Consider the following 24,915-nt stretch of genomic DNA (forward strand, 5'->3'; position numbering starts at 1 on the left):
AATATATATCAGTGCAACTCGGGCAAGAATAATTTTTTATTGGCAGACTGCCATTTTGATGAACTACATTAAATTTTCATGCGAGTTTTTTCAAGAAAAAATGAAACCGTGCTGGCAGTTTGTAGAGGACAGTAAAATTTTGTGCAAAGCATCAGGAGTGAAGATGTGCCTGGTGGTCATCCACACCTGCTGTGGTGTGTTCCGCAGGAGAGCTCTGCTCTTCTTAATCCAGAAGGAATTTCTAGGCATCTGGGAAGGGAGGAAAGAGGAAGACATGGAGCTTGTGGTTCTGTGGAATGCGTGTATATGCACATACACATATATGTATAGAAAATGATGTCAGTGGATCAGTTCTAAAGTATTTGAACTAGAGGTACGCAAGGAAAAGATCCACTCTGTGCAGCAGGATTTAGCTTTTTCTTTCTTAGCTGAGAAATGTCTTTAGTTTGCTTCATAAATTAAGAGTGGGCAAAGAATGACTTTGAATCCCAAGCCCTAGACCTTGTCTTGGGTCTAACTAGTACTGTGGGATTGTGCTACCATTTTCAAAAAAGACTGAATGTTTCAAAATATCCTTTTCTGAAAGATGCTTTTGAACTGAGGCTCCATGGTCTGTCCAGGTGCTACCATGCTTTTTAAAAATTCTACGACATTGCTGTAACCTGCCCTTGGTTCTAGAAAGGGTAAGTGATTTTTATCAATATATTTTATATTTCTGACAAGAAAACAAATCTTTTAGCAAAACAGATTCCAAACAGACCAAAACCCACATGGTTATCAGATTTTGTCTATAGAAATCCTTGTCGTAGCAGATTTCTGAGTAATTAAGACACTTCAGGGACTAACAGGGTTGCAATAGATGGTTGAATGATTGAAAGTGTTGGAGTGAACCCGACCCAGGCATGTCCAGGATGTATCTGAATGGGAAAAGCAAAGCTATCGGCTCACATTGCCAGAGTTAACTCTGGGGGATGGAGATAAGGATAATTTTTTTACAGGTGAAACACATGTAGAAATAAATTAAAAGCCTAGTAACCATTGATTCTGTTTTATTTACAACCGTATTATAAATATGCTCATGCCTGCCATCCCCATCAGTGTCCTCCTTGCTTGATTTACCTTGTTGGGTTTTGAGTCTGTGGGCAGCAGCTGGGGAGCTGTGTGTTGTGCATCAGCCTTAAAACAAAAGGCAGGGCTTGCTGAATGGATGTGCATGAAGGAAATGCCCATGTGGCTGTGCCTGCCTGGCACTGTCCCTCTGGTGTCCCTCTGATGCCCTGATCCCGGGGCCAGTTTATAGAACTGCCCTCACGTTCTGCTTTGGTAATGTTAGGCCTGTCCGGCTGCAGCGTGCTTCCTACGTTGCATCAAATCTAGGGCATCTGGATTTAGGGAAAGTTGCTCCCTGTTGGAGACCTGTGGTCAAGTGCACTGCAGGTACCTGCAGGTGCTGTAGCTTTTCCTTGCTATGCATGTTCTGGGTTTTGACTCTCTGCCAAATGGTCTTTCCTCGGGGGCAAAATTACCCGAATCAGTGGCTCCGTTATCATTACTGCTGGCATGTTTGTCTTCGAGCTGGAGGCAGCGCAAAATAGGCTCTAGCCTTAAAGTCATCATCAACTCAATGTACCCATGTACATAACCATGATTGCATTTGACTTAAGTGCTATTTGCTGATTGTTGCTTGATAATTTGCTCTATTGAAGGCCCTTTTCTTCCTTGGCTGAGTACAGAAGTGTCCTACATGGAGCAATTATCATGGGTTCAGTGAGAGGTCTATCCAGTGCTATCCGCAGGGGTTTAGCGAGGAGTTATGCCTCTGAAATGCATTTATCCCATTGCTTGCCCAGTGGCTACAAATGGCAGGACTTTTTTGCAGCCAGCTGATGGGGAAAGTCACCTTCATATGATACACATGCTCATATTCGTGAGAACTGTGTTGGAACAGTCGAGATTAGATGTTGTCCGTGCTAAGCAGAGAAAAGAAATCTCGGGCATGGGAGGCAAGAAAGGGGATCTTGTTCCTCACCTTTCTTGCGTGGTCCCCCCACTTGTACAGCACTTGCCTGTCCCTATCCCGGCGGCTTTGGGGAGCAGCAGAGCGTTCTGGCAAGTCGAGGAGCTCTAGGATCAAGGGAGGCAGCACTGAAGGATTAATTAGTTGAACTGAGTATTTGGTCAGTGCTTGACGTGCCCCCATCATCAGGCACAGCCTAAGAGCCCGTTCTGCGCTCGGCTGCCAGCGCAAGGCCTCGGCCTGAGAGGTGCTGAGCGCTGCGCAAGGTCTCTGACCCTGTCGTGATCTGTGTTCGGACAGGGACTGAGAGGCCTCCAAGACTTAGTGTTTTTTTTATATATTTGCTTGATGTATACTTTTAAAATATGTTTTGTTGTTTAGTCAGTGTCTCTAGCATAGCTGTAGAAGTAGCTCAAGTGTTTATCAACCCTTGCAACTGGGACACTGCCTCTTTGATCATGTTGCTTTTCAAAATTCAACTTGGACCCTGTATCTACTTGACCTCAGTTGCACCAGTGAAGTTTTCAGTGGGAGGGCACTGTGTCCAGTTCTGAAGTCGGTAGCATCCTCTAGCTGCTGTTTGTGGCTGCTGTGACCAGAGCCAGCTTTGGAGAAGTAAATCAGAGTTGCTTCCAAAATTGGCCTCTGCCTGTGGTTTGAGACCTAACCCCCTCTGCTTCCCTGTTGCTTGTAGGGCAGAAGCTGTTTCATTTACTCCATAAATGAGGATCCCTTCTATGAGCACCCCTGCTAACATCTCTGACTGCTTCCTCCTTAATGAAAGGAAGCTGGAGCCTAAAAGACCAGAGCTGAGTTCAGATTCATGCCCATTTGCAAGGAGTTCCTTGGGACCGTGCAGCAAATACCTTAATCTCTCAGTGCCTCAATTACCCTTCTGAACCAGGCTAAATGATCCTTTGCCATAGAGGAATTTTGAGATGTGACTGTGAATGTTTGGGTAGGAGGAGCCTGCAAGATGGAGGAGGACGTGTTCATGCTTCCTCCTGTCAGCTTTTGTAGTGTTAATACCAGTTAACTGAAAATTAGCTAAGCAGGTAATAAAAAGATGTGGTTAAATTTATTTGCAATTGTATAAATGTAGGATAAACTCCCTGGAAATCAGAATTGCTATGAGGAAGCTGTTGCCTAGGAATGAACATAAAAAGCAATTCAAAATTTTCAGGTTCAGATTTGCAGAAGTGCTTTGTCATGAGAGGATGCAGGACTACCTTGAATAGTAACAGGGTTGGAGCAACACTGATTGCTTGAGAAACTGAGTGCATTTTTTCTTCCAGTTGCATATTTTTTTGCGCTGTTATCCTTGTGCTGTTCACATCTTCGAAAATACATTTAAAAACTTAAAAAAAAAAAAAAAAAAAAAAAGAAAAAAGGCCAAGGGATAAATAGGGTGTATCCAAGAAATAAGCAGGAGGTGGGAGGCTTTGCTGGCGTCGAATGCAGAGCGCGTGCGGCGCAGCTCCGGTGGGAAACCCTGTCCTTGCAGCGACCGGGTGGGAGTTCATTGGGTCCATCCTCCATCTAGCTCCTGGGGAAGTAGCCTCTCCGCTTCCATTAGCGGGATCGAATGGGCGTCTGCTCGTTACTGCACTGCGGGGAAAGTGCCCTACATACCTCGCCAGCTCGGAGCCGGAGGTGATTCTTGCTGTGTAAACAGTGCAAAATAGGGTGGCACTTTGGGGGTGGAGGCTGTGGTGGTGCACAAGTAGCAGCCTAACTGCAGGGCAGAAATTTCTAGCTTTTTGAAGAAACAGAAGACGCACTTGGTGTGCCTTTGTAAGGCTTGCTGTGGTCGTGGCTGCAGCAGTAGGCTTCAAGCGTGAACCTCAATCTGAAATGTTCTCTGGGCTGGTGTATTTTCTAGAAAGGATCTTCAGAGCCCGTCTGCAGCTCCTGCTGCTGGGCTTCATCTTATGCAGGCAGGCGGATGGGCAAGGAGCTTGGAGCTGCCTGCAGAAGGGTGAGGGTGCAAGGCTGGCAGGAACTGGAAAGGGCACCATGCGGACCTCTGGGCCCAGCAAGGATCCCCGAAGATCCCTGTCCTGTTTACCTGTTTTTAGACTGTCTAGTGAAGGTTGGACACAGCCTCGGTAGGTCACTAATTGAGTGAGATTAGCCTAAATCTCCTTTGCAAGACATTCAGACATGTTCAGCAGTTGCTAGCCTTATACTTTGGAGGATTATCTCCTCTGCGAAGACCTGTCTGTCACACAACCCAGTGCCAGCAGTGTGGGGTTGGTGGCTCTGACCAAAGAGCTCTGGAGAACCTGCCAGTGGAAGCTGAGTATCTGGCTCTTGGCTTGGCCCTTTTGCTGCAGGTGACTCCTCTCCATGCAAGCGGCAGCAGGAATGCAGGTGGATTTGAGTCTCGTACCTGGGTCCAGCCCATTGGGTTTCAGCTCAGATCAGGCAGGGTGAAGCTGTGTGCTGAAACACGTTTCCTCTGCTGGCTCAGCTAGGGGAGCCTCAGAAGGGCAGCAGAGCAGTGACGGTTTAAATCACCGCAGCAGACTTTGCAGACCCAGCTCATCCAAGCTTTTAATAAACGCGCTGGGCTGCTGCAAGGGGAGGTCTTGCAGGCTCCTGTTGGGAGCGTTAGCTCCCCCCTCTTGTTCTTCCAAGTGCTACAGCACTTTGCATCCATGGATTTCATGGCATTCAATTTTAGACCTTCCAGACTCTTTCAGCTCGGTGCTTTCCTCTGACTGGTCACAGATGATCCCACATGGAGCTGAGCTTCAGGCAGACCCTCTGGGAACTCATTCCAAGCCCTGCAGGATACAGTATGTCTGTGCTAGCCTTTTACCTGTCCAAGAGAAACAGAGCAAAGCAGTTCCTCTTGGTTTCTTCTTGACAGAAACAGGTTTGCTGATTTTGATAATCTCATCAATGTTTTTGTAACAAATCTGTCTGTACAGATTCTATATGAATCTGGCTGCAGGGGACAGCTGACCATGTCATGGATTGTGCTTGCCCTGTGTTCCAGTTTGGGTCCCGCTTCCACCAAGCTCTGCTATGGGCTCACACGCTCTCTCCGGGCTGCTGTTGTCAGAAAGGGGGCAAATACCAGGCAACTTTATTTTATTCTTGTCTGTTGCTGAAAAACTGTTAATGAGACCTCGCCAGCCAGCTCTGCTGGTGTGACTCCGTGTTGGAACAGCAGCTTCGCACAAAAACTGATGGCATTAGCAAATGCCTCTCCACTTACAGGAAGGGAGTGGATAAATTATCCAATATAGGCATGATCTTTTCAAACAGCACCCGATTTTATTAGCCAACAAGCATTCAGAAGACAAAATGCCAACATGTAGCAGCACTAATTAGTTTTGCTGTGAGTCAGGTAATGGGCAAGGCTCTTATTATAGTCTTTCCCTGGCTGTGTCCTGGGTGTTCACCCAGGCTGTGTGAGTCAGGGCTACGATTCTGAAAATTTTGAGGGTCTGAAAGCAAAGGGGTTAATGGGTGCAGCTGAGTTGGAGAAGTAAATAGTGTGTTTCACAGCTGTATTACCTTGCTAGCAACAGCTTTGGATGCCTTTGTGGTTCCTGTTCATACCCATCTCATGACTCGAGATGTTAGGACAAGTGCAGGTTACTGGCCTCTCAAGTGTGGTCTGGAGCTGCACCATGCTGGCAAGTTGTGCTAGTTGGACACTTCAGTTGTGTGTCTGTCACACTCTCGTCAGAAACATCTGCCCTCATCAAAAAGGGAGCCTACAGGGACCCCTACCCTGCTCACGTCTTGTTCTGGCTACTCATTGGTAGCCATTCTGAGTTAGTGGCTAAAAGTGGCTTGCTTGCTCAAGTAGGAAATATTGCATGTGAACTGCTAGATAGTTACGCTTGCTGGTCACTACTGATGATATCTGGACAAATAGTATCTTCCTAAGGAACTCTGTGTCTCTGGAGCAGGACACTGCATGTGGGGATGAGGCCTTAGACAAATCTCCTTTAGCAAGTCTAACCGGCTTAGAGTTGATTTCCTTCTCAGACATATGGAATTAACCAAAGATAACAGGAACCGCGCCTGGCCAGTGCATGGTAAGAACTGACTTGTCATTTGCAAGCCTCAAATCAGTGGTGAGACTTCCTCTGCTTTCAGTGACAGCGCTTACACTCATGAGTGCCTAGCCTAAAGTTTACTAAAATTACCAAGTGGTTTAATTCCTGTTAGTGTTTATCTGCTCTTCACCCCTTCTCTGTTTATAGGGAGTATTTTAAGAAGTTTTGTTCAGCTCTGATGTTTGTTAGTCCCATTCTGGCTAAAGTTACTTCTCCAGGTAGGATGTATGTGAATTAATGGTAACAGTAGTGGAGGAGAATGGTTGCAAAATGGTGTGTTGGCTCTCGTTGCCTTCAAGCTGAGAAGGGATTTCTAGCTTTCTCCCTTAATCTTAGGCAATTCATAAATAACAATAATATGCCCTGCACAGTTGCTTCTTCCCTGCCCAACTTTTCTCAGAAATGCAGAGCAGTAACTAATCCTCACTTTTGCTGCTGTGTTCACATTATGCACATGCTAGTAGTAACCAGAGAACAAAGCAGTTAAGGACATGCCCAAGGTCTTGCAGTAAAAACCTGTAGCACTAGGGAGAATTAGAGGGTCCTTGTGCCCCAGCTCCTCTCTTGTAGCTGTTTGGCAGCACTTCGTCACTGAAGCTTTTCTGGGATACGTGACACTGAATTGCGTGATACCAGTTTGCAGGTCACATCCACCTGGTCTGCAGCCTGGGATGGAATCTCTTTACAGTGAGGTGCAATTATGGTGTTTCTTGAGGCAGGGAAGCTTTTGATAAAATGTTGTACTAGCCACGGTCTTGCTTGTTCTCTGGGTCCTTGGGCTTTTGGTGTTGGTGGTTGTTATCTTTTGTCATCTTTGGCGAATCATCCCTGGTGAATCTGGACACATAAGAGGCTTTCTGCTCGCACATCTTCTCTATGGAAAAAGGACATTTAGATACTCATCAAACTCCAATCCTGTTTGTGCAAATTTACCAGTGCAGCCTGTTTTTTTTATGGAGTCTGTTTTCCTGTCGATGTCTCTGAATATGAAGATGGGTGTTCTGGAGGATCCAGCCTCTCTGATGGAACATGGTCTGATGCATCTGAAGGGCTGTGTCTGACCTACGGTGGCAGTGGGGGCTTTGGTCACTGGAAGGGCGAGTTGGCCAGAACTTTGTCCATATTGCTAAAGGCAAAGAATGAAGGTATTTCTTAATCGCAGGATGCAATTCATCAGTGTTTCATTTAATAAAATGTAAGAGCCCTTCTCCTTTAATAGTCGCCGCTAACTGAGGCCTTTGCTTTGTTTCAGATTGTGGAAACCTGACCTGTGACTGACAGCGTGACGGCTGCACTGAGAGGTGGGATTTCTGCGTATTTTGGTCTCATGTTGGTTGTTCCTGAGCACCAGCAACGCTGCACATTTGTGATTTTACTAGGATGGGTTGCCTGGTAAATCTCCTTAATTTATTCAAACAAAACAAAAATTGTTTGTGGCAGGACTTTCCTTGTCCCTGTGTTGTATGTTTTGGTGGTGCTCTAAACAAGAAACAGCAAGAACACTTACTGGGCTGTCCAGTGCAGGAGTTTATGGCACAGTGGAAACTTAAAATAAAAAGACATCAAGATTTTTGCCAACTTCTTCTGCGCAGCTGTTTGTTTTCTGTAGGAAATGTCCTGCTGAAGGAGCAAGTTGCACTATCCCAACGGCAGTGCTGCTGAGCACAAGCACTGTAAGCTGGGCCTCTGACACAGTCCTCTTCTTTTACATTTTGATTTTAGGGTTAGTGGCTGCCAAGAACGTTCTCTGCAAAGTGCACTGATAGACGAGTCAGTCGCCACATGGAGCTCCATATTTGAGAGTTTGTTGTTCTGCTTTGTTGAAATGTTACTGAGTTTGTTTATAAAGTGCACCAATTTGCAGCATGGGCACAAAGAAATGCTGATCCGGGGGTTTTGCAGTGTGCCCTGGCATCATCAATTTGGAGGAAGGTTGTGTAATGGGTGCAGGCTGCTTTTGGCTATTTGAGGGGCACTAAGTGAAAAACAACAAAATGGGAGCAGCTAAATGCTGTTTTGCTGGCAGGTTCCCATCCCTTTTTTTCTTGGAGGTCATAGATCTTTGCAGTGCCTGAAGGCATCCGGTCTCTCTGTGGTCATCTTGGTCAATCCCTGAGTCTAAATGGCAGCTGGTGAGTTGCTCTGATCAACTCTGGAGGTAAAAGGGTCTCCAGTGCCTCCTTATTTGCCCTTTGCATTGCAGGCAGCTGGGTGGCAGGGCAGCGCAGTAGGTTGTCTGGGCAGCTCTGCTGGATTCCTATTTTCATCCCTCTCCCTTCTGCTGCACTCAGTCTTCTCTGCAGAGCATCGTCCTGGCACGAGAGCCGCGGTCTCTGCTCTGTGTCGCTGTCTGGTCAGCTCAGCACTGCATTGCTGCTACGTCATGAGCAGTGACAGGCTGCGCTGCAGCAATGCGGGATTTCTGGGATCTGCTGCAGATCAAATAAGCCTCGTGGTTTGTGCGCTTGTGAGAGGCAGCGAGGGAGATGGGTGAGGCATGAAAATTTTTTCAGTGAGCCTCCAGTTGTCAACAGATGTGAAATGAAACTACTGAGTTCCTGTTCGTGGTGTTAATCCTTGTCTCGTCAGGCAGGATCTTCCTTTGATTTGAGAGGGCAGGACTCTTCTTTTAGCTGCTCCATGTCAGCCTGTGCATGTTGATGTGCAGTGAACATGAAACTTTAGGCGAGAAGTTAAATGTCCAGGAAGAGCCAGGTCTTTCAAAGCTGTAACTACAGCCAACTCCAGTAATCCAAATGGGAGCCTAAGGATCTGGGCTGCTTATAGTGAAGCCAGGGAGAATTCTTTCTATGCTTTCATTTACTTACTGTTTGGGAAAAGGAAGAAAGTCCCAACTTGGGCCCTCCTCTGAGTGGGGCTGTGCTTACGTGCACTGACAGGAGCTCCATGTAATTAATACATAAGATTGCTTCTTTATAGAAAGATATTCTATTATAAATGTTACCTGTCCCTGTGCTCATCCTGCTGCCCTTCCAGGGAGAGTTGAGGCTGTAGATGAGCAACTCTCTTGAGTTGTGCAGGTCATGTATAGGTAAGTCATCTAATTTGTGTCCTAGTTAGGCAAGCAGGTAAACAAGAATTACCAAACATGTCCTAAAAACTAGTATTTAACAGGTTGGTTATCTTTATAGGTGCTTGTTTGCCTAGAAATTTTGTCTTTTGAGATATTCTTGACAACTTTTTTAATTTCCTTGATTAATTAAGGAAAACTTGTTTCTAAAACTAGAGCACATGTTATGTGAGAAGTAGAAAGAAGTCTCTTACCTGTAAGTTTAGCTCTTTGTTTCTGCAAATCTCAAGGTGGTTTATGGAGCTTCACCTTATCAGTCTTATCCTGGAAAATGAGCTAGCTCAAATGCAGCGATTCAGGACAGAGGCTGTTACAGTGTGGACATAACTACCCTGCTTTGTGGCCTAGGCTGCACCTTGCCAAGCTGTGCAGCAACGCCCTTTGCTCACATGTGGAGCAGCAGGGAAAGTGCCGGTGTGATGTCTTGCTCCGTGGAAGCACGGAAAGCAGGATGGGCTGAGGGAAGCTTGTCAGCCCCAGGATCTCTGCCAGGCCCTGGGTGAGGGCTGTGGCTGTTGCTTTTATCCCTGCATGTTGGCAGAACAGCTGGCACCCGCATGGTGCTGAACGGGCTTTGCTCGCGGTGTTGGCACTGGTGAGCTGGGTTGCTGCTCAGCCTGACCCTGCTCCAGTGGGGCAGTCCTGCTCCGCTGCACAACTGCCTTGCTTCGATTCTTTTTCAGATGAACTTGGGCATTCAGGGTGCATGTCCAAAGCCCTGCTCAATCAAGTCACTGATTCAAAGCCTGAGACAATGAATATGCAGGAGTAGGTAGCCTTCTTAAGGGCAGCTTTGTTTTTCATTGCCTGCCATTATTTATAAAGATGCAGAGTTGAAAAAGTGGTTGCTTTCTGAGTGATAGCAGATGCTTTAGTTAATGTGTGTTCTACCAAACACCAGATGTGAAGCCCAGAGGCAGGGCCAGCAAACACTCATTATTGAGGGCCTATCTGAGGAAGTTGTTCTATTGATGCCGGCAGCTCCTGACTCCTAGTTAGTTACCAAGCACGTGTTTGTGGGTTGCATTTTACTGACTAATTTCATTGCGAGGGATGTCTTTAGGAAAAAACAGCAAATGGGAGGAACAGGTGGTACACAACTTTTTAGAAGGAAACAACATATTGTACAAGTGCCAGCGTCTGCTTCTACTTAATGCTCAGTCTTCAAATACTCTCTGATGCAATTCATTTAAGTGGTATAAAAGACTAAATCAGCCAGTAGGCTCTTACAATGCTCTTATTTTAGTAGTTTAGTGAGGTAAAAAAGATCCCTTGTTATCTCCTGGAGGCAGGATGATGATAGCAAGTAGGATTAGATGCTCCTCCATAGCAGTGAGTGGGGATTTTGTTGTTGACTTCAATGGGAGCGGGAGCCAGACCCTTTCTTTGTAATAAAACAGGGATGTCTGCTGAGACAGCAGTGGAGAAGAGACATGTCCTTTAATTCTGACCTGAAAAGTTTAAATTAAGCCAGGCATGTCCCTTGGGAGGGGAAACTCCTTGTGTTAGACTGTCTGATATAGCAGACGAGTCTTCCTAGGGCATGGTGAAGACCTTCTACTCCCAAAAGCTTTCTCTGGTTTTACCTGCTGTGTGAACTGGCCACTTGAAGATGCCCCTGCCCACAAGGTTTGTTTCACTTTTATACTCCCTGATCATTGAGGCTTCTGCAACTCGGGCAAATGGGAGAGCATTTGTCTATGCAGCACTCGCCTGTGGAAGCTTTTCTGTTACAATCCCAGCTCGTTTCCTTGTCATTGATCTCTATTTCTATTCCTTCTGTCCTCATGCTTTTGTGGACCCATCACCAATGAATAAGTGATATGTTGAGTCTTTAATCTCACTCCCGTGAGTCAGTTGGACTTTCCCCTGACATCCCTAGCAGTAGACCCAGGATCCAAGTTGCTGAGTAGAGCAGCGTGAAGGGTCTTGTAGCAACCCCTTTGGATTCATGCAGGCAGGCCCTGTATCCTGCTGGGCTGCGAGTGCTTACGTGCACAGCATGGGAAAAGGGTCCTGGGCCACTAGGGCAACCGCGTAGTCCCTGGGATGAGCCCCTAAGCTGGAGTTGAATCAACACCGAGGCCTGAGATCAGGGCAGCACCTGCTGCTGCGCCTGGGTTTTGCCTCCACTCAGGTTCTGACAGCCTTACACAAATAAAGCATTTAAGAAAATGAATTACTTGGATGAGCCCATGCTTACATCTGTGAAGCACCAGATCCTGTGCAAGCCAGACGTCTGGAGGATGTCCTGTATCTGCACCAAATGCAGTGATTAGGTTTTCTCCTAGATTTTTTTTGGTGAGGTTACTTTCTTTTTGCCTATTGTGTTGCTGCAGGGGCAGAGGATGAGGTGTAGCGTTAGTGCAGCAACTACTGCCTGTAATTATGCAGGAAAAAGAAAAAGCCTTCTGGGTGTTTTCTACATCTTGAGACTTTTTAGGTGTGTGATGAATCCCAGCTGAAAAGGCCACTGGGCAATTGGAGAGAAGTGGGGAGCTCCCAGAGTGGTGCTGTGATGGAGAGGGGCCGGGCAAGTGGGACCCGCAGATCTGTGAGCTCCTCACTCCTGCACCGCTGTATGGAAGCAGGAGGTTCGAAGCTGGACCTCTCTGCTAGTGTGATGAGGCAGAAACGTTCAAATTGCCTTGAACAGTAGGGAAGTGAATGTGTTTTGGGGCCTGAGACATTTGGCATGTGCACTCCCTGAGTTGCTAAGACCAACTGTGTGCTAGAGAGGTTTTTTTGGGGAAGGAGGCAAACTACTTTTTCCCCCCTTCTATGTCATGTATTATATAACAGCAAAGAAAACTTGCCCCTTGAGGATAGGGAGATAGTTTAGAAAACATCCACCTTGCAAGAGTCTGGGAAGAGCTTCAACCTTCTCATAGACCACGTGCACAATTATTCTTCAGGGCTGTCTGGTAGAGAGACACAGTGTTCAGCCCTACCTTGTGACCGGGCTGCGTGCTGGGAGCAGCGCTGTTCGGGCGCTGCAGGCTTGTGGAGGGCAAGGGGAGCGGCAGCGCCTCCGGGATCCAGGACTTTGCGCTTCACTTTGTCTTAAAAAAAAAAAACTAAAAAAAACTTTTGAGTTCAGCTTTTCTATCTGCCAGCTGCTGCAAGATAAAGATTTCCATAAACATGATTATTACCTGGTTATTTTTCTAGCACTTTCAGTATTCATGTCATGGTGAGTACTGAGTGAAAACAGTTCTGCATAATGTGGACATTTCTTTGATTTTTTTAACATAAAGGAAGAAAGCTAATTGCAAGAGAAATACAGGACCAGCTGCTGCCTGATGGTTGCAGCAGATTGTTTTAAAGGAGATAAAATGAGCATAAATGAGTGGCCCTGAAAGCTGCCTCTTGAGTTGTGGTGGCTTTTGTGCTCTTGGCTTGTTGTGCTCTTGGCAGTGCGGGTGGCGGTGGCCAGGCCACATCTGGAGCGAGGGCCCTTGCTGGGACAGGGCGCCGCAGTGTGCGGAGGGATGCGGCGCAGGGGCTCTGGGCGCAGGAGCCCTGGCACCTTGGGGGCACAGGAGGAGAAGGGTGCTCAGGAGCCCGTGCTCAAAACCCACTCGCTGCTCTTAATGTTCTGGGCAACTTCAGGCCGTGTAAAGCTAGGGCTAATAACCTGCTCCAGAAGCACCTAGCTGGTGTGCTGCTGGTGGGAGCACATTGGCAGTGCTGCTGTTAGGAGAGTTGGTTTTGTAAAACCAAACAGACAAACGAAAAAACACAACCAAACAAAAAAACAAATTGCCAGCAAATGGTTTCTGAACCAACTCACTGCCCGCAGAGCACTGCAGAAGATGCAGCGAGGAGCCATTTGGAGCGCTGTGAAGCTGCAGCCGGGCGCTCAGGGCGAGCAGGGCCATGCTGGCTGCCTGCGAGTGCCTCGAGTTGTCGGGCTTCACCTGTGGCTGAGACCCCGTCATGCTGCAGCAGCCACGTCTGTGCAAACACCTGCTTGTTCCCTGGCAAAAATACTGGCACTGGCAGCCTAGAAAGTTGGTGTTTTTGTATTAAACAGCAATAGGTGAGTTATGGCTGGAGCTGGAGCCGTGGCTGAGCAGTGTGCTATTAAGCTCAATTAGAGTCGCACAGGGAAAATAGGTGTAATGCTGCTGCAGTGGAACAGCGTGTTGAGACCTGAGCAGAGAGGCCTCATTAAGGTGAATAACACTGCTGTGTAGGAGCAGGGGCACTGCAGGCTGCACCTGTGCTTCACGGGGCACCTCCTGCTGCTCTGTTGACACTGCTTTGGCGTTTGTGTTGGCTGAAGCAGTTTAGGGTTTATATTTTAAAGCTCATTTAAGTAACTGAAGCTGAGCTAATGACCAAAGAATTTTTCAGGGCCCTTCCTGCTTTGCTGGTATGGTTGGGAAAAAAAAAACGACCATAACCTCTCCTTTCTCCTTACTTCACAATAGTGTCCACATACAGGATTGCAGGTAGCTTGTCCTTTGCTAGCTTCCATCTGTGATGTGGACTATTTAGTGTGTGTGTGTGTGTGTGTGTGTGTGTGTACACCCCTCCTCTCTCGGCATGGACCGTGTAATACATGGGAAAGAATTTCCCATCCAGTGACTGATGAGGGCAATTTCCTGTCAGCCAGATCTTGTGGGTTCTGGTTTCCAGCCAGCTCTATTTTTACTACTTCTTTCTTTTTTCTTTTTTTAAAATGATGTTTCTGTTTGGCATTCTATTACTCTAATGGTTCTTGCAGCTGGGGCAGATGACAATTTGAAAAGGCCCAATAAAAGCCCTGGGGGTAATGGGTATCCTGATTGCAATTTGATTGGAGCTGCGAGTGAGTGGAGGTCAGCGCGGAAGCCTGGAGAACGTGACTGCCTGAAGCCTCTTGTCACGGAGCAGGCAGAGAGAGGCCCAAACGTGTGGGCAAAGCAAGGAACTAGGGGACCAAGAGTGCAGGATGGTAGAGGCACGAGAGGAGTCGCTCAGAAAAGTCACTTTGTGTTCAAGTAAGTGGAAATCTTGGCTGCAATTACAGGAGTGTCATGCTGCAAGTTGTGTGTGTTTAAAACCAATCCAAGTCTGTTCTGAACTTTCTCCCGAGACTTCAGGAATCTGGGAATCCTTCAAAAAACAACTAATCTCCTATTGGAGACTGGTTGGAGATACCACTTTGAGATGGTAGGAATCTTGCTTGAGTAGATTTCTGGTAGCCAGCTTCCTAGAAATTCAAAAGGGGAGGAAAAAAAGGGGCAATGTTGTGATAGGTCTTGGTTTCCAGACTGCAAACTTTGGAGTAGTGCTTAGATTCAGCAAAGATTAGGTCCCTCTTCAGCCATGTTTTCCTGTCCCAGCTCTGTAAATCACATCCTTGGATTTGATCTGAAATGTGCTCTCAGGAAAGATAAATGTGCTGAGATCAGAATGCAAGGGGAAGGTAACACAGAGCAAAGGGTTGCTTCCCTTGCTGTGGAAAAAATGCATGTAGATTTTGGTGCTTGCAAAGAATCAGCCTGGTTTGTAGCAAGAGTAAGATAATTAGGTACTTAATTAGGAAGATGAACCCCCCTGCTTTCTCACAGATACTAACGGTTGACAAAAGACACTGAGAATTTAAGCTCCGAAGTCATTTGGCATCAGAAGCACAGTCTGCTCAAGTCACATCTAGCAACAGTTGTGTTTTCCTCCCATCAGACTGGTGTCTTGAATGCTTGTTGACTATGTTTTAAGTGTTTATTAACGTGGCTGCTCTCTGATCTTGGAAAGGGGAAGTATTTGTCAAATTGCCTTTGGGCTTTTTCCTTTTCGGATACTGGTTCTTCAAACTGCTTAGCTACTTCTTAGCTTGCAGTGAACAAACGATTCCTTATACTCCTAAGGAGAGGGATTAGAGTTGGCAAGGGGGGCGCTGAAATGTCACCCACGCTTCCCTTGAAGCGCTGGCGACCTTTCTGTGCCACGGTAGCAGCTCAAGCCCAGCAGCGCGGGGCAGGTCTGAGCAGAGGAGCCACCCCCACGGCTCCAAGCCCATCTGGGGACATGAGGGACACGTTGCTGCACTGCATTAGGCACAGCCACCCTGCTGCCTTCTTGCTCTCTCCTCCTTTTCCTCCATGAACTGTTCTGTAAGTCACCTTTTAGGCTGAAAGGCCTCATTCATTTTGACTCCTGAAGCAGTCGTGCAACAGAACAGCCTCCAAGCGGTTTGTATTGAAAATACTGCCAAGAACTGGAGGGCTTTTTGTTACTCCTGAGTTGTTTGGCTCTGTTGTGTTTTTGTTTTAATTCTCTTTTGCAGTTAACTGTGGATAACTGAAAAATGTTGAGTTAATCATATAGTTAGTGCTGGAAGTAGACTGTTAGACTGTAGGCATCTATTTTTAAGTGCTAAACTGAGCAGTGTGTATAATAAATAATAACGTAAATAAAGTTGCTTTGGAATGCTGTTATTTCCTATCACTTCAGGAAATGCTGGGCTTCCTTAATCTAGAAGAAAAGGCAAGCGTGGTCCTGGGAGTACAACTATGAGGCAAGTTTTGCTCCCACAGAAGACTCTTCCTGTGAGCTCCTCCCTGTTCCAGGCATATGGTCCACCTGGTCAGTGACTCTGCAGGTAGACTTGCACAGTGTGCAAAAAAAAAAAAAAAAAAAAAAAAAAAAAAAAAAAAAAAAGTTAATTAAATGGAGACTGTCTGCAAAAATATCTGGAGTCTGCCCCCATACAGGGTGGGATGCCAGGTGGTAGGGAGTGCTGGTCAGTCCCGTCCAATGCGACAGCTGTGGTCCTGTTGGCACCTACACTGGGAGCATAGGAAGGGTGCGATACACTTAGGGCTCTCTTTTCCTACTGCACCTCACTAAAGGAACAGTATGAAAATAGGACCTGAAGCAGGGGCAGCTCCAGCCAGCTATCCAAGGGGCAGGATACAATAGATCCTTTATGCCCAGCTCAAATGTTTAAAGCTTCATCATGGTACAAGGTTGGTGTGTATATACATTTGTCTGTACAGCTGCATTGTCCTTAGCAAAACTACCCTTATTGCCTGCCTTGGCCCCACCTTTGAAGAGGCACAGACTTCTTTGACTTAAGATGGACTTGAGCAGTAGAGGTTTTGGGTTGTTTGCTCTCCCTTGCTGTGATTTTGAATTGCAGGTGCTTGCAGGAGCTGGATTTGGACAAGTGTGTGGACCAGGCCACGCAGATTGTTCAGGTGCTTGAGAAATACCGGAGCAGCAAAGAGCACAGGTTGTTCCTGGGCTTGTGTGGGTGGCAGCCAGTGTGGCTGGTCCCTTCGTGGCAGCACTTGCTTTATTTCAGCTAACTGAGGAGCATCAAAGGCCTCCAGCAGTTGTTTTCTCCAAGGCTTCTGACTTCTTGCAGAAGTAGCAAGCTATTATCAGAGTGATGCCACAAGGGCTTGCCCCAGTATCTGGCTTCTAAGCAGCTGCCCTTGCAGTTTCATGGTGCTGAGTGAGGGCTGTCCTGCATTGCATTCCCTGCACTCTGCTGCCAGGGCATTTCCCTTACCAGGGCATTTCCCTTGCCCTCTGCTCATGTGGAGGAAGAAGGGGTGCGAGACAATTCCCAGCAGGAGAGGAGGAGGTCTCGGATTCCCTGAGCATCACCCAGGGGCTGCCCCAGCGTGCTGCGGGTTCCCAGAGCAAGGAGCAGTGGTGAGAGCTGGTACCAGGGATGGGAGCCCTAACCTGCTTCGCTGGTCTCTGTGCGGTGGCTGCCGAAGGAGGCAGCTCTCGTGGCCTCTTTGCTGGAGCCTTGGGTGTTGAAGCAACCCTTACTGTGCTGCGGTGTGAGGCTGGGCTGAGAACTGCCCCCTTGGGTACCCTGTGTGGGCGTTTTCCTGCGCATCTGTCTTTGCCCTTGTAACTTTCTCCACATCATTCTTTTTTGGTTTTCTTTTTTCTTTTTTTTTTTTTTTTTTCTCAACAGCAGCAATGTTTGAGTTCTGGTGGAGCACTCTCCTCCCCTGCCCTTTCTGCCGTGCTCCTGTGTAAGGACAGCAAATATAGTTTAACAAATAGCGTATAAAACATTCATTTGGCTGTGAACTTACAATGGCTTTTTGAGTTTTATGCAGACTACGGACATGATAGTGCATCCTGTGCTTAGAAGGCTGTGTTCACTTTTCTCTTTTTGATGTAATTCAGATGACAGCAGTGGGGTTGTTCCCGACCTGCACCTAGAGGAATGAACAGGGAGTTAAGAGCAGAACAAGTTCACACCCGGCCTGTGCTGATTCAGTGGCTCAGGCTCTGTGTAGCAGAAAATGCTCCCGGGTGCTCCCGAGGAGTATCCCAGCCAAGCGCCTTGGAGAGCAAGGTCAAGTCAAGGTAGAGGCTCTGCTTAGGGCTGTGCAAATCCAGACACTGATGATGTGGTTCATAACAAAGAGAAATGTCAGTGTTTTTAAACAGGAAAGGCCTCAGTCTAGCTACTCTAATCTACTGACCTGAGCAGTTGATGTTCAGGATTCTGTTTTCCTGTGCATCTTTCTGATGAAACTGGGCTTTAAATACTTCTCTTCTGTATAAACACGCACTGAGGTGCAGTCCTGCTTTGCGAGGGGTTGCGCCAGCTGGTGCCCAGCAGCTCAGGCTCAGTGGGTTCATGATGCTCTTCTGTGACCACACGAGGATCTTTGCTTTTTATAAAGCGGTTTGCTTAGATTCCTGAGTGTGTTTTGTTTGGGATATTTCCAGTGAGCTCCCTCATCTCACATTCCTCCATGTCTCTGCTTCCCTCCTACAGGCCTGATCTCTGATGTTGCTGTTCCATTGTGGTGGTCTGGGGATATGTGGCCTTTCTAAGGTAGTTGTTGCACCTCTCTTTGCTCTAGGTTTATGCCTTGAAGAACAAAGCAGATCACAGTAATAGTCTGGGCCCACGCTGAGGTGCTGAGTATGTTTAATCTTTGTCCAGAGAGCTTGGTTCAAAGCATCCTCTTAGCACGAGCCAGGGATTTGCAGTATGGATGGTGGGTAAGTCTGATGTGACAGGCGGCTCTTAACTGCTGGTGGAGACATGTGCTTAGTGTCTTCTGTTTCTCTGGGGCTTTCTGTGGAGAGCTTTGTCCAGCCTGCACATCTTGCTGGCTCAGGTCCCTCTTCAGCAAGCATTTGTTGTGTCCTAGTTAACTTTTTTTTGTGTACATGAAAACTGGACTCTTCTCAAGGAGAAACACCTTACTGTCCTACCTCCTTTTGGAGGCCAATAAATACAGATTTTTCTGTCACTTGTCTAGGGCAAGAAAAAGTATTGTGATTGGGGGAAGTGATTTGTTATCGTGTAGGATTTACTCTAAGCTTTCATTCTGAGCCATTAAAATAGGTAAATAAAGAGTGGATCAATACATCAAAATCTCCTGATGTCTTGAAATGTGAAGACTGTGGGGTTTAAACTGAGGATTATTTTACTTGGTGATCACATGTGATGTGAATGGGAGCAGCAAGGCTGCCCTTGCCTGCGGTTGACTCGTGATGAGAGTTGCTCAGCAGTTCCTGCACAGCTCGGCTTGTGTGCCAAGATCCGATCCAGCAGGTAAGCCTGAGCTTTGGGACCTGCAGAGGGCCAAGCAGGGAGCCTCGCTGCTTGGGACACCCGGAGGGACCAGTACAGCTTTTGGGGCTGTATGAGTAAATCCAAAAAGTTACCTAAAAAGCCACTCTGAATCCAGTCCATGTTGGCTGGAAGAAGGGGAGGGAGAGAGATGGGTGTCCTTTAGGTTTGGATGTGGTACCATAGTGACGACAGCCAAGAAACTCAAGCAAAAGCAAGACCAGGCTATAACGGAGAAGGGCATTCGCACAAGAGGCTCTTGCTGTGGTGTTTTGGGTGTTTGGTGCCCAGCTCTGATTTTGCAGCTGGTGTGTGCAGAGCTGCCTCCATCCTGGGGTCACTTGTATTCGCTGCTGCTTCCCAAAGGTCCCTCGACTCTGGTGATGAGTCCATTCATTTCTTTTGAACAGCAAGTCACTGACACCTGCCAACATGTGATCCCAATCAGGGCCTTTCATGCAGTGCGCGGAAGGGGCTGACGTGCAGCACGCTCTCTGCTAACCCTGCTTCTTGTCAGCCGAAGCCGAGCGAGACCTGCCGTGCGCTCCAGCTGCACTGTGCAGGCTCGAGGTTTCTGCAGAGAAACAACCTTTGGGCCTGGAATCAGCAGAGCCACCGAGCACATGATTTACTGTAAGTGCTTAAGTGCTCCGCTAAATAAGAATGGATTGTACGAGTGCTTAAAGTCATACGGATGCTTAAATGCTTTGTAAATTCGGTGTTTAAGGACTTTTTTCCCAGCAGATGCTGCGGAAACTTCCCCTGAAGTGACTGAGAAGGAAGGGGACCTCACGCGTATCTCATCAAAAATGGACAGCGTTGCTATTAAGCTGTTGAATATTTTACCATGCAAAAAAATCACTTACGGGAGCAATTTCTGCTTTTGTGTATGGATGTGATATAAAGAGAGAGATTGGGGAATTCAGTATTAAAACAAAAATGGCTGTGAGTATATGGCAGAGGTGGGAAAGAGGGTGGCATTTGCAAGACAATCCTTCCCTTCAAGGCTGTGAATGTTCCTTTTTTTTTTTTTTTTTTTCCCCAGGGACATATTTAACCATTACAATAAGAAAAATCTTTTCAAAATCTTGCTTAAAATTGTTATCATTTTCAAACTGGTTACTTAATTTACAGGTCTTAGATTTATGGGCTTTAGTCGTTCACTGGAGTTTAAGGCAACAGAGATATTTTAATAAGAACCCTGGTATAAAATGTGGACTCTCTGCCCCCTAGCACAAGCTACTTAAAAAATACTTGACTTTAATTAGAAGCTGAACCAGCTAAAATAATAGTTTTTAAATCAGAACAGGCTGAGTACTTGCATCATACCAGTGAAGGAATGCAAGTTACTTCACTGGTTCATACTGAGGTAGTGAACTGGGCCGCTTGCTCCTTGTGGGGCTTTTGGGTTCTCCCAGAGAAACGCGTGAGTTGGTTGGAGTTACTTTGGCTGTCCCAAAGGCCAAGTGAAGCCCTCCCCATTGAGCAGGCTGCTCCCCACAAAAACTCTCACCATGTCAGAGTGGTCGGGTCAGTATAAAAGGTTTCAGGAAAGGAAAAATCTGTTTAGACAAAAAGTTTCTGTGTTACTGCGATTTTTTTCTTTCATTTAGGGGACCAATGGCAGCAAAACCCAAACAAACCCTGTGAACAGTGAAGTGAATTTTCTTATTCCAGCGATGATTTGCCCTTTCTGGTCCTGTTTACTTTATTCCCAGCCGTTGGAGCTGGTCACTCGGCAGCGTGCGAGGCTCTGGGCAGAGGAAGGGCCGTGGCCTCCCCCTCACTCTGCTTGCTCTGCCTCCAGTCTGTGCGTCTGGTGAAGGGGCTCCTTTCCCTCAGCTTCCCAGCCAGACACCCTCATTAGACCCTGTGGAGGAGATGGGACAGGTCAGAGTGAGCCCGAGCGTCAGGACTCTTGAGTGTCTTACGTAAGGTGGCCTATGCAGGGACAGGGATCCTGGCGGAGAGGAGGTGGTTCTGGTCCAGTGGACCTGACTCCAGTGGGTCCTGGCTGTGAGCTGCCCGACCCTGGAGCTCCAGCAGGTCTGGACTTCAGAGAATTGTGGAATCATTATGGCTGGAAGAGACCATCGACTTCGACTCCATCCGTAAGTCCCTCAATACCATCCCTGTTAAACCATGTCCCTAAGCGCCTCACTTGCACATTTCTTGAACAGTGCTAGGGATGGTGACCCCACCGCTTCCCAGGGTCGCCTGTCCCAATGCTTCATGAATCTTTCCATATAGAAATTCCTCCAGCAAGCGGTGCTGGGAGTATGAGACTTAGAAGCACCTCTTGATCGAGGAGAACCTGGCTCTGCGCTTGTCAGCAGGGTTTTAGTCAGGCTGAGCCTGTCCTGCCTCTTGGTGGAAGCTGCCAGAGAGTTTGAGGAATAGTTGGTCTTTTTATGGCCTAGGCAGAATATGGCTTTTTCTTGTGCTTTAAGTGGCCTTTTCCTGGCAAATGCTGTGGCCAGTGCGCAGAAGGGGCTGCTGCTCCGCACCGTAGCTGTGTGTCCCATGCCGGACAGGGACACAGGAGGCTAAATCTGGTAGAAAGGCTCCGAGCTGCTGCTTGCAGCAGGATTTCACCTCAGAGGGAGCATGACAGGGTGGACAGGGGTGCTGTGTGAAATGGCAGGTCACAGTAATGAAGGGGAGAAGCAGCAGTGTTGGGAGCTGCAAAAATGGCTGAGGGAAGTACTTGGTTGGGTGAAGGGAATGAGTTGGCTGGAAGAGGCTTCAACTTGTTGCCTGAGTGTCTCACCTGGTGCAGGGTTGTAGCTCGTGCACTGCAGTCAGTGCTGCTTTCCTCTGGATTTCTTGCCTGTGCTCATAGAAAGTTTCTCCCAATAACTAACCTAAATCTTTGTGGCCATGGTAGCTGTTATTTTATGCTGCCCTGCAGTGTGCAGTAATCTCTTTTCAATATTGGGATATGGTTCTGTTATCAACTCTTTTCACTCTTCTCTGTACTTAACTCCTGTTAATTTAGCCTTTCCACATAAGTCTTGCTTTTTGGAAATGAAGTTATTTTGGTTGCTGAAACCCATGGGAGCTCATGGATGGCCAGCGTGAGGGAACCCAAATAATCCTCATGGAGAAATGCCTCCATTGTGGTTACAGAGGGAATGCCTTGGCTTTAACTGCTCTGCTGTGCCCCATAGGTGGGAATGGGGAGAGCTGCTGGCAGGAATTAAGCCATCATCTGTCTAGTAATGTTCTTAAGTCTCCTCTGCGCTTGTATTCAGTTCAGCAGCTCAGCTAGTGATTGCTTCAATTTGAGCTTTTATTCTGCCCTGTCAGCTTTATCTTAGCCACGTCAAGTGCTCGGAGCAAGACGCCTTGGAGAGTTGAGTCTTCGACTGCATCTAATTCAGAAGACAGATTTTCTGGGTTGTGAATAACTTGTCTGTGTCCTTGTGTTTCCCCGTGGTTCTGTCAAAGGGCAGATTTATATTTCAGCTCAGAGAGACAATACAGGATGGAAAGGGAAAGGCCGAGAGGGTGGAAGAGAGGGAAGTGCAGTACTCTGTGCTGAGCTCATCTTCTGGGTAATCTGGCTGTCCTGCTGCCCCTCCTTAGGGCTCTTGTACCACCCCACTGTCTTGCGGATGCTCAGGGTTTAAGTTTTATCTTTCTGCTAACCACTTGAGATGTGTGTGGCATGATGGACATGAGGGCACCTCCGGTTCCCTGGTGAGTTCACTGACTTTTCATTTGTTTTAGTAATGATCATAAATCTGGTAATTGCTGCTTCTGCACACAGCCTGCACAGCCGTGCCTGTAAAGAGAAAGCACATGGCAAATGGCTGGTGATCAGAGCTGTGTTTCCATCAAGAATTTATGATGGTGTTAGGTGGAGCAGCAGTGAGCCTGTGTGGTTCGTAAAACACGAGCATGGAAGTGATGTTGGCCATGAAATGCACGGGAGGCCGTCTCGGAAGTAACAGAGCCTGCTCCAACATTGTGTGTAAGGGGTGTTTCTGAAACAGCTTGCAGAGTGTTTAAAGATGCTGTGTCTCACAGCTTTCTCAAGCCTCTCTGTGTTTTATGGTTCTTACCTCCAGGTGTTTTAAGTATTTGTGTCTACTACAGATTTTGAGGATGGTTTTTGGCAAGATTAATTTTGCATGTAAGGCGCGCTGGTATTATGCAGATGTTCTCGAAGTAGCTCATTCCTTCAGTAATCCAGTATATTATGAAATAGTCCTCTGTGTAGTTGTGTAACCTGCCAGCTTAGAGCAAGCAGCTAGGAAAGAGCTAAATGCTCCTCTTTGCAAGCGAGGACAGGAATGGAAAAGTGAGCGAAACGGGGCTTGGGCCTGCGCTGGGGAGCGGGATGTGCCGTGGGGAGGATGCTGGGCTGCTGCTGGCCAGCGCGAGCAGCCGCCTCGGGCACTCTGGTTTGAGATGCCACAAGCTCTGTGCTTTCAACCAAAGGAACTGGACCTGGGATTTTTCAAGAATGTACCTGTGAAACACTTGCAATTGGCTACAATTATCCGAATATTTATGTTGATTCATGAAGTATTGGCACCAAGCTGTTGTATTTAAGGCTTGTTGGCCCTGGAAAGATTTATATGAAAGTTCTAGGTGGCTTGTATGGTTTTCTCTGAATTGAGCCTTTGTTTTATTTACAAAACAAAACAACAGCAAAAAGAGATTTTTACATCTTCCAATGCTTAAACTTCTTTTTTTTGGTGTAGAAGTTCACGGGCTCCTTGAAACTGAGATGCCCCCATGAGACCATCTGTGTTATGCTGCTGCAAGGAGCCAGTCATTCCCATTACCTTGCATGGGAATTGGTTAAATGCTGCTGGGGGATCATATATTTTGCTTTTCAGAGGAACAAGGAATTCTGGCTCTGTGTTTACATATCTGAAAGATGGGATTCTTTCAAGATTCCTTTCTTTATAAGGCATCCAAGGGACCTGGGGCTCTTCCCTGTTAAATAAGAACTTAACTTTCACCTGTGTGTTTGTGTGTGAATCTCCTTCTTTTCCGGAGACAGCGTGTGGAGTGTTTTTCCCCAGGAGGGAGAAAGCAACTGTTCTTAGCAAGGCTTGTTCCCATTGCATATTAACATCTCAGAAATTCAAAAAATCCTCTCAGCGCCGCTTAACCGACGGTTGTTCAGCGCTGGTGACTGGGGAATGGTGCCGCTGTCCTTTTCGGGGAAAGCCGCTCAGCCTTCCCAAGCGATTCGTGCTGGGAGAAGCACGCATCAGCAGCAAGGTATTTCCTGGAGGCTTTTGCCAAATCCTAATAATAATAACAACAACAATAATAAAAAGACTCAAATGTGAACTAAGCCACTTGTGACTTCATTTGGCAATGCAGACCCACTCTATCCAACTTCTGCCTTTATTTTGTTACTACTGCTACAGCTGCCAAGGGCTTCCGAATTAGTTTGTCCCCCTCTTCCCCCTTGTCCCCTCCAAAGCAAAGTCCCTGCGTGTTGCGCGGCCTGAGCCAGCTCTGCCTATGGAGTGACGCTGCCTCGACAGGGCCCGCTTAGATTTGTCATGCAGTAGAATGAAGTAGCAGTTTCATGGTAATTTATGGTGTTTTGTGAGGCATCAGTTCCAGTTTCTGCTTTGCTAAACACTTCTAAAGCTGCCTCAGTGCACCCAGCTTCCCTTCCGCAAGTGCCGGGAGCTCTGAATCTCCAGCCCGTTCATCTCTGCTCCAGCCGTATCCGGAAATCCGGCGTTGCTCCTAGTCTCCCATTTTCCGTAGGCAACACCTGTGCTTCCTCAGGTAAAATCAGAAAGCAAATGTGAGCATCACTTTGGGAAACAGCAAGTAACTGTATCCTCATGGACCTGTGTGGTTGTGCGTCTGAGAGCTGCTTTTCTTCTAATAGTTAAATTAATCACAGAGGAAGATGTTGCCGCTTTCTCCTGGCGCTTGACATGTTCACTTTAAAGCTGTATGACCTGACCCACAGCCTTTTTCTGCCCGTAGTTTGGGCTTTCAAGTTGCTGGCACTGCATTTGGTTGCAAGCATCAGATGAGCAGTAGATGAGCTGATTTTCAGGAACGGGAGCCAGGGCACTTGAACCCCTGCAACTTCGGGTAAAGTCAGCTAGAAGTGACCTGTGGCCGCGTAAAGCTGGTGGTGACCTGGCTGTGCCCTGCCCTGCCTGGCATTGACAGTGTCCCGTGG

At 47.2% G+C, this 24,915-nt stretch overlaps 1 protein-coding gene across 8 annotated transcripts in view; it reads left to right on the plus strand.

Moving 5' to 3' along the window:
- Nucleotides 1–24,915, plus strand: part of MAP2 (microtubule associated protein 2) — a 157,466-nt gene that overhangs the window by 21,924 nt on the left and 110,627 nt on the right. For all 8 annotated transcript variants that reach the window (XM_026048837.1, XM_026048844.1, XM_026048883.1 and 5 more), the window contains exon 2: nt 7,349–7,488. The gene's annotated coding sequence lies outside the window, so the exon portion shown is untranslated. The remainder of the gene's footprint in view (nt 1–7,348; nt 7,489–24,915) is intronic.

This window comes from Nothoprocta perdicaria, unplaced genomic scaffold (genome assembly GCF_003342845.1).
Source record: "Nothoprocta perdicaria isolate Ctin4 unplaced genomic scaffold, notPer1 scaffold_11, whole genome shotgun sequence".
Classification (NCBI taxonomy): domain Eukaryota; kingdom Metazoa; phylum Chordata; class Aves; order Tinamiformes; family Tinamidae; genus Nothoprocta; species Nothoprocta perdicaria.